The 9,611-nt window shown below is 43.3% G+C and overlaps 1 long non-coding RNA gene across 1 annotated transcript in view; it reads right to left on the bottom strand.

The window, feature by feature from the left end:
• Positions 1-1,101: 1,101 nt before the first annotated feature.
• The window catches only part of LOC102369214, a 9,158-nt gene continuing 648 nt past the window's right edge, over positions 1,102-9,611 (bottom strand). The window contains exon 3 of the long non-coding RNA XR_324037.1: positions 1,102-1,162. This is a non-coding gene — a long non-coding RNA (uncharacterized LOC102369214). The remainder of the gene's footprint in view (positions 1,163-9,611) is intronic.

Genomic DNA, 9,611 nt, shown 5'->3' with positions numbered 1-9,611 from the left:
TTAGGTTTAATGTTCTGCACAGGGCGAATGTCCTTAGATCAGCTTCTGCACTTGCCCAGTGAGGTCTAGATGCATTCCAGATCCTAAATAGAACACAGGCTGAGACAAATACTAGTGTGGTAAATAAGACTTAAGTTTTCTTTCCAACCAGCGTGCCTCCTAAATGTTTCCTAAGCATTGCAAGGTCTCAGAAAGTGTTATCAAAACAACAATGTGAATATTTTCCAATGAAAATTGGTGAAGTGCCAGCTAATCTGTCAGAAACAAATATATTTGAAGTTTTGGATGCAGGATTTGCCTTTCAGCAAGTTAGATGAGTCAAGTAAAATGGCTTTAAAATACCATTTTGAGGTTTTTAAGCTTAAGAAAATGCCATTGGGCATTAGTTATGTTCCTGAGGTATTTTAAAGAGTAATTTCACAGATTTTTGAGGGATTACAAGGTGCTGAAGTTGTAATGGATGATGGTTTAATTTGGGTTGGAGTTCATAAAGAACAAGCAAAGATTATGGGAAGGTTTTTAAAGGGCAAACTTGGGCCATTTAATTTTAAGAAGTCCAATATTGCTGTAGCCACTATTATCTGTATTGGATATAAATGGAGCAAAGATGGGCTTAGCTTGTGATTCTGATAACATAAAAGCAACCGTTGAAATTCCACATATGAAATGTAAAATGTATCTACAGTGTCTTATGGGTATAGATTAAATTCTTTCATACATGTTGATAATCAACAAAGCCTCAAGGGAACTGCTGGAAAATAGCTTTTCCTGGCATTGGCAAGGTGTTCACAAGCAGGTGTTTCAACAGTTACACTCCGATCATCAGTCCACCAGTTTTAAAATACTAACATATAACTAAATCAGTTGTATCATCTAGCATTGGGTCAGAGCTGAGACAGGGTAGGTTCTTTGAATGCTGTTCTAACTGACCCGTTTCAATGGCTCTTGTGGATCATAGAATCACATGCCTACTCACCACTCCTCCTTTTCCCTCCCCTCTGGTCTGACCCCATGTTCTCCACATAAGGCCATGGGTGTTTCCCCCTGGTGCTTGCACTTGCCTTATTACCTCTTTTTGCCTGTTCAGCAGCAAAACCTTCAGTTGGGCTCCAGGTATATTCCATAAGCAGGAAGAGCAGCCAGTCATGTTATATCTGGATCTCTAAACAAGGTAGAAAATTCTGTTTCCAGGATGAAACTGGATTTGCAGGCTTTATTTGCATACCTCGATGGATAGATGAATGGATGTGATTATATAAATGGGATTCAAATAGTTGACAAATTTGTTTTTCTTTAGGAAAAATACACAGCACAATACTAACTTAGAATCCTACACAATACTGAAAAAAGGCTGTAGGGAAGCTTTCAGCATCCCCAGTGGGCATGTCTACACATGCGCTTTACTGCAAAGTAGAGTAATGTGCTGTGTTGTAAAACATCACTGTCTACATATGTGTGGCAATTGGGCCAGTGTAGACTAATTTACAGCACCATCAGGTTGTCCCGTCAAACACAGGGAGTAGCTGACAGTGGAGTAAATTACTACGCTTAAACACATGCGCAGATGGTGATGTCAGGATTAGTTTACTCTGGATCAAATTGCACCAGAGTATATTGAGTCACATTAATTGCACATGTAGATGCACCCAGTGACTAGGAGTCCTGACAGGGAGCCTCTAGGCCAAGCACAAATCCAGCTTTCATAATCTCTGTTCCATTTCCTGATTTTACGGAAGTCACTATGTGATGAGTGGTAAACTCCAGTATGACCAGAATGACAGTCCAGCTCTGATCATGCTTTAACATAATCTCTCTGAAGTGAGTCATAGCACTATCATTTCCTTAGAGAGCCAGCCAGATACAAAGAGAGAAGGAAAAAAATAGCACTGACTAATTAAGTGACCCAGTAAAGTATTAAATGATATACTGACTAGTTACATATTATGGTATCTCAAAGTTAAATGTTGTCATAAAGCAACTAAAAGAGACAGTGTGCATTGGGGGGTGGGTTTGGGGGGGGAGGGGTGGGGGGAGGAGAGCGATAAGGCTGGGTATCAACTTGCTAGAATGGAAATGGATATGCTAATAAAACAATGTAAGGGAAGCACAAGGGTGGCCATGTGTTGAGCCTCTGAGCATGTCCAATGTGAAATAGACATTTCCAGAAGCCTGAGCCGACCCAGCTGCACTAATTATTCATGCCATTAATAAGTGCTGTTTTTTTCTTTCCAACCAACCTGCCTCCTGAGCACTTACTAAACATTGCAATCAATGCTAAACCTGTTCATAGGGAAAAGCCTTATCAGAGTGATGGAATTATCAGTGGCAAGATTCAAAAGTAGCAAAAGAGCACCATGGTGAATGACAACAAGAGGGTGTTCCAATAGTTTATGAATTTGGCAAAGCCATAGTGGGCCCATCTCTTATGAAGGTCAATTAAAAATGCTAGCTGCACTGTAAACATCATTTTCCATAGAACAGTGCAGGTAGCACAATGCCCAAAGTAGTCCCTTAATACAAAATATCAATTTGATTTTCCTCAGGAGATTAGCTCTCCTTTTGCAATGCAAATATTTTCAAGTGTACTAAACACATTCTAGCACCTCAACATAGGCACTAAACTATTTGCATGCAAAATTACCCAGAGTAGGCAGACTGGCACAAGCTTATGCTAGCACCATATGTGCTGAAGAATTTGAGCCAGGAAACAAGTAGTATCTGGACACTATTTACAATTTAAATTTAATTTTATATTATTATTCAAAAGAGATGTTAAATCCAAAGCTTCTATTAAAATTAATGCGCCGCATGAAACTAAGTCCACTCTAAAGTTATATATTCATAGCTCTTCCTTTAAAAAGCTAATCCAGTTCAGGAATTCAGTGTATTAACTCATCACAGGTATAGCTGTTTTTTTCTATTCTCCACACTCCCATTTTTTAGTTGTTCAATTCTAATCTCAGATACTGGCCCCAAACAACGTATGGCTTTATCAAATGCTAGAATTTGTGTCACTTCATGCTATCTCCAACATACTGTGTGAAATAGGGTGATATGGAAGTTCAGCTATTATACATAACATAAGGAATGATCTCACCCAAACTAAAACCAGCCTGTAAGCAGCAATCCTGAGCTAAACATTGCTCTTGTTTACACCACAGTCAATGTGGGGGCTTCTGAGTTTAGTTGAGTTGCTGCAGGTTTATGTTGGTGAGAAGAGAATAAGACCGACTATGTATGTCAATGAAATAGAAGTCTTATGAAATAGCATAGTGCTACTCTGTATTTCATAGGTATCTGGAAATCTCAGCCTCCAGGAATAACAAGAAATAGTGCCTGCTGCTTCAGAATGTCCATAGTGCAATCTGATTGCAGCTCATGTAGACATATTCATGTTAATTTAAAACTGGTGATTTTGGATGACAACAGTTGCAAAGCTATGGTGGTCTGGGCTTCATCTGCCAAGTAGCTACCTAAGGGCCTAGGTTAGCTTGTCCAGTTGTACCGTTTTGCTACCAGTATCTGAGCCAGCTAGATTTAAGCTAGGTTAAGTATGCAGCTATAACACCTCCCAAATGCAATGTAAACACAACTTTGTATGTGACAAATTTTGCAGCTAGCTTGAATGGATGGTATTCCCTTCGTCCAGAGCTATTTAACCATATATCTGAAACAGGCACCTGGTAGTGTCTATATAGAGTCAGTATTTACAGGTAATATTTGTACTTTTCAGATCAGCTTTAATGCCAAGGAGAAGAAATCATTTGTCCTTTCAGCTCTGCTACAGTTGAAGAAAATCCAAGGGGCTAAAGGAATTCAGTTAAAAGAGAACAAAAAAAATTGTTCCTTCAAATTCAGTTTCCAACTCTGTGAGCAAAATAATTTCCAGATGAATCTGGCATATTTGGGGGGTAGGGGTTTAAATTTATTTCCATGTTCAACCTTAATTGAGTCTAACAGACTGGTAAGAAGATCCACTGACTGACTGAGAAAGGGGAGCTATCAACGCAGAGTTGTTCTGCCCTCTCAGGAACAGCATTATGTAGTATGAATTCGAAGGCTTAGATGCTGTACATGAGTCTCTCTCTGAGCTCACTTATCATGTCAGTCAGTGATGCTATCTTGTGTGTGTTTATGATTGTTCAAAATTGAGTCCTGTGTGTCCATTTCAGTTTGAAGTCTATAATATAATCTAACCTTCATCTGAATCTTTTTAAATAAAAGAACTGGCATTCATTTTAGCAATAACAGCATTGTTAAAACCAAGAGAACAATCTTGGAAGACTTTCTTAAGATTTGCAGCTGGTGTACCTAGGCATAACTTCTTTTACCTGAGTCATACAGGTTTATACCAGCTGAGAAGCTGACCAAAATTGGTTTTATTTTTCAAGGTAAATGCTGATTGAATAAGTTGGATTTAGCCCCGTATGATTTAGCCTCATATCTTACATAATATATCTTTTCATCACCTTTTTCTCCCCCACTAAAAAAATAAAGAAAAGCCTCCTCTAAATCTCTTTTAAATGAGTTATACTCTAGTACATTCTTGACCTGACTAGAAGATATTTTAGGTTAGATCCTTTTTTCTTTAAAAAAAAAATCTTCTTTGACTTTTGTTCCATCTTAGAAATGTTAAATTAGTACCTCAGTGCATGAACCCATTTCTGAGAAGGCTTTGTTTTAAGAGCCAACATTTCTATTGCAGTGACTTTCCAAAAAGACCCACAAAAGTACTAGAAATCTGCGGTTCTGTAGAAAGTTTAGTGGAAATTCTCTACGTTTACATGTCTCCTCTTGCATATTAATAGCAGAACATTTTAAACAGTGGTTTGATTTAAAACATTGAATTAATTAAGTGGCAGAGAACAACTAAGTGAATTGATATGGCAAAACAAACTCCAATATCTCCCTCTACTGGCTCCAGAAGAGAAAAACAAGTTTGATTTTTACAGGGAAAATCTCTTTTTTAATTAACCATGAGGTGCCTTAAAGAATTGGCCAAAGTATAGATTGAATTGTACTATGAATTGTTTGACTCTACAAGAACTGTGCAGTTATTCAGAGAGGGAGGGGATACAGATGCTCCCCTATCAAATATTTGCATGTCAGCTGGGGAAAATCATGATCACTGTGCATTGTCAAATTTCCCAGATCTATTATTTCAACAATAAGTTCTTTAGAGCAGGGATCATCTTTCATTCTATATGTGAACAGTGCTTAGTGCCATGGGACTGATCCCTGATGAGAGCTCCTATTCACTTCTGTAATAACAATAATAAATAATGGTAATATAATATGTGCTATTTCAGTGATTCACAACTAGGGTGCTGTGAGATCCTTTTAAGGGAGCTACAGAGTATCACTCAATATTAGCACTATTAAATATGCAAGCATCTACACATGATTCAAAAGATAAACCCAGAGATTTCAAATATGAGTCCATAGGGTCAAATACATTCTGACCTGTTGTGGTCTTTTTGAGTTCTTTGAAATAGAAGAATTGTTCTATTAGTTTTCTGTAGTCATAAAATGAGGGAAAGCTAAGAGCTGGCATTTCCCAACGGGGTTTTTGAATCTAATTACAAAATTTCCAGACATGTCCTTGAAGAAGCCTCCAGATAAAAAGGAATCTTACATTCATCCTTCTGTGACCACTTACCTCCCAAACTACACACAAAATGAATCCCTTTGTGTGAATCTTTTGGAGACATTTTAGAAGTCTAATAGACAACTTTAAATCAAGAAAGCAAAAGTCAAAGCATGTTTCACAGGCCAAATGGAAGGTGGGAATGCTCAGAGTCCTATAAACAGGATGTGACTATGCTTGGCTCTTTCACAAATCCTCAAGTGTACAGGAGGGAGACTAAGAGACTTTCTGTGCTTTTGTATCCCATGCAATGCCCAGGCATGGTTGTAATCCCTGCATTCTTCTGAGTGTACAGACTGCTTACTGCTAACCCCTTCTTGGACAGTAGACACTGTAAAGAGCTTAGGAAGAATGAGGAGCCATGTTTTCTTCTCTTCTTTGAACAGTGTCTCTCATAAAGCTGGCTTGTTGCAGAGGAGGGCATGTGCTGTCACCTCCCAAGGGGTACACTGAGGTAACAATGGCCAGGTACAAACATTACATATAAAATGGTCTAAGTGATCAGAAATTTGTCTAAACTCATAACCGTACAGGTCACATTGACCGGTCTAAAAATGTCAGAACCTAGTCTACAATAGAACTGGCTTGATGTGCACTCAAATCTAATTGATTTAGGTTAGACTAGTGAATTGAACTTCTGTACCAGATCCCCTACTGAATCAAGTTAGATGACTGTCCTCTGACATCCCAGCCTCCTTTGCAGCCTCCTCCCCACTAGCAAAATACCATCTCGGTGTCTCCCCAAACTCTGCTATCTGACAATCGATTACCATGGTTACTGTAGAAGGCAGAAACCTCTGGCCCCATTGGCTTCAGGTAACCCTGAGTTGTAACCTGAACTGGATACATTCCTGAGGGAGGGGAAAAACTTGCTCCCTCTGCCTATGTGACTGGCATCACACACCTGGTGGGGCATAAGCTCCCTATTGTTCTAGGCAATGGGAGGCGGCTAGAGACCCTGCCAGTCTACCCAGCACCCAGGGATGCATTTCAAATTGGTTGGCTAGCAGCCAACAGTTGCCATTGGATCAGGTAAATGAGGTCATAAGATCTATATAAATTAAGGACTGCCCAGGAGGTGGAGCAGCTGGCATGATGAGAACTCTCAAAGAAGCTGGACCATCTGAAACTTGCTCTCTCTCTCTTGACACTCATGGTCAATGAACTGCTTGCTTCCAGAGGAAATCTCCACCTGCCTCTGGATGATACTTGTGAGTAAGCCACTTGAGATCTAACTAGATATATAGCTTGCAATAACACAGATATGTAATCAAAGGCTACTATGCCACTGTTTGCTCTAAGGTATTTCTCCAGTATTGCTGTACCCTCTACCCTATTCCAAACCTGCTCCTCTTAACCAATAAAGTTCTCCTTTGTACCTAGCATGGGAGTCTTATTGGGAGAGGGTCTACATTATGCCTTGGGGTCCCCTCAGTTCAGCTGACTAAGGGCGGCCACTATTTGTGTTTCAGATTGAGGGAAGCACCTGCAAGTTCTTGCAGTGGGTCAAGTACCTTCAAGAACTACTAGGCCTGTGTTTCCCAGAGGGAGCAGATCCAAGATCAGTCCAGACTCTGGGTGGTGGCAGCATTACCCCCAGGATTGCGGGTGTGCTCCAGAAGGGGGGGGCATCCAGATGTGAGGCACCCCCAGGGAGGCAGTCGGAGCCTGGAAGGTGGTCAGGTGCACTGAGGTGGGTGGCTTAACACAGGGGCACCCCCTACTGCCCCGCCACACCCCTACTACCCCCGTCTCACAGGGAAGCATGCTAGCACTTAGCCTGTGCTTGGCTGCTTCAGCCAAATACCCAGTGGGCCTCTCCTCCAAGGTTTCCCAGAGTCAAACCAGCACAGACCCTTTCCCCAGTCCTGCTTCCTGCCTCTGACCTTCTGTTAGCCACAGGCAGGGAGTGGTTCAGGGAGGGAAGGGAGGCATTTGTGCCCCTTGCATGAGCCTTGGGGCCTGAACAGAGTCCTCAGGCCATGCTCCTGTACCCCATCATGGAGCACTCTTCCATGTTCCAGCTGGGAGCTGCTTCCATGTTGCAGGTGGAGGACACTGGAAATTTCTGGGACAGGGCATGGTGCATTGCAGAATCATGGGGTGTCTGCTGGAAATCCCTGGGTAGTTTGAGGTTGTGAGGGTGGCCTGACCAGTAGAGTCCTGGTCATTCTGGAGCAGGGGCCACACCCAGCTGCAGTGAGAGGGAAAGCTATGCACCAGGAACCCTACCTGCATGCATCCTTTGCTTCTTTCATCCATCCATCTTCTAGCCTTCCTGGCATCCTTCCATTCATCCTCTCTCAACCAGATCCTCATTGGCCCCTGGACATCAAGACCCCACAGGCACTGCTGCAGACCATGGATGACCCCATCCTGTCCTCCTGCACTAACCAACCCTCGTCTCACAACTGAGACTACAGGGAGATGAGGGGTCTTGATGCTATCTGGGTCAAAGAGGAGACCCAGGAACAGCTCCAGAAAGGGCATCGGAACCAGGATGTCTTAAGGCACATTGCCCAGCAGATGCAGGTATGGAGCCACAAAAGAAACTGGGAGCAGTGCCATGCCAAGACCAAGTGTATGAAGATGCAGTATAATTGAATGTATGATGTCAACAAGAAGTCTGGGACCCAAAGGCAGACCATGCCCTTCTACAAGGAGCTGTCCTGCTTCTTCACCAAGGACATGGTTGTCAAGAACCCATATACCTGTGTCACCACTGGGGGGTGGGAGGAGTCATCAGCAGGGACCCTGTTAGAGGAGGAGGTGCAGGAAAGCCCCAGGAAAACAAGACAACTGGGTGCCCAGGAACAGGTCCCCAGGAGCCACAGGACAAGAGGTTAGCACCTGAAGCCAGTCCACAATGAGTTTATCATGTTAGTCCTTGTCCTTGCATCATCACAAGAGCCAAGATGCTCCTGCAGCTGGATCTGAGAACTCTTGACAACTTCTTGGGCATGGCCAAAAGCAGGGAGCATGGCATACAAGAGCAAGGCAAAAGCTCTGATGCCACTGAAATTAGGACCCAGGACCTGGAGTCCAAGCTTGTGCCTTCCACCTCATAGAATCCCTCACCACCCTGGTCCTTGACCCCACAGACTGCAGCTGAGCATGTGGGCTTCAAAACACTGTTCCCCACACTTCTGCCACAGGTGTTCCAGACCCACTCCTTGGACATCTCAGTGCCCCTCTTCCAGACATGCAGAGCTCCCCTGCCCCATCACAATCAGCACAGAGGCCAGTGCTGCAGCATGATTTCCAGCACTCACAGCCAGCCCTCCCCCCACTTCTGCTGACAAGTCATGTCCTGAGTGAGGATGCCATGCAAGCTGAGAAGGTACATTTCACCCCTGTGCCATGCAGCTGTGGTGGGGACCCAGACCCTAGAGGAAAGGGTGGGGTGGGCACAGGCCATTTTCATGGTCACAGCCCTCTCTCAGGCCATTGTGGCTAAGAAGCCCAGAATCACCCCACCCTGACTGCTCATAGCGCAGCCCCAAACCGCTAAGTGCTCAAGAGGCTTCTGTCTTTCAGTAATGGGCAAACCAGTGTGTCCTCCCCAATTTCATCTTGGACTGCAACCAGGCCCCTCATGCCCTGGCATTGAGTGGTTAGCAGCCCATTTCCCAATCTATGAGAACATAAATCTGCCTCATTCATACCTCCCTGTGCTATCTTTTAAGGCCATGCTCGGCTCGAGAAGTGGAGCCTCCTCCCAGCTGGCCAGAGCAGTGGTGCTGAAACAGCCCTCCTCTCCCCCTTGCACTCACAGAAAGACACTAAAACAGTTTATTGAGCTCTGCAGACACAGTGTAAAAAACAAGTACAAATGCCAGTGCTTGTCGCCCTTCCTTGGTTGGCAGCCTCATGGGCCTGGGTAGCAGAGAGGACACTGAGGTCAGGGATATAAGATAACACACAGCTATCTATGAGAACCACTAGGGTTGCAGTACAGCAGGAA

This window comes from Alligator sinensis, unplaced genomic scaffold, assembly GCF_000455745.1.
Source record: "Alligator sinensis unplaced genomic scaffold, ASM45574v1 scaffold798_1, whole genome shotgun sequence".
NCBI lineage: Eukaryota > Metazoa > Chordata > Crocodylia > Alligatoridae > Alligator > Alligator sinensis.
This window is presented reverse-complemented; position numbering and strand designations above follow the sequence as displayed.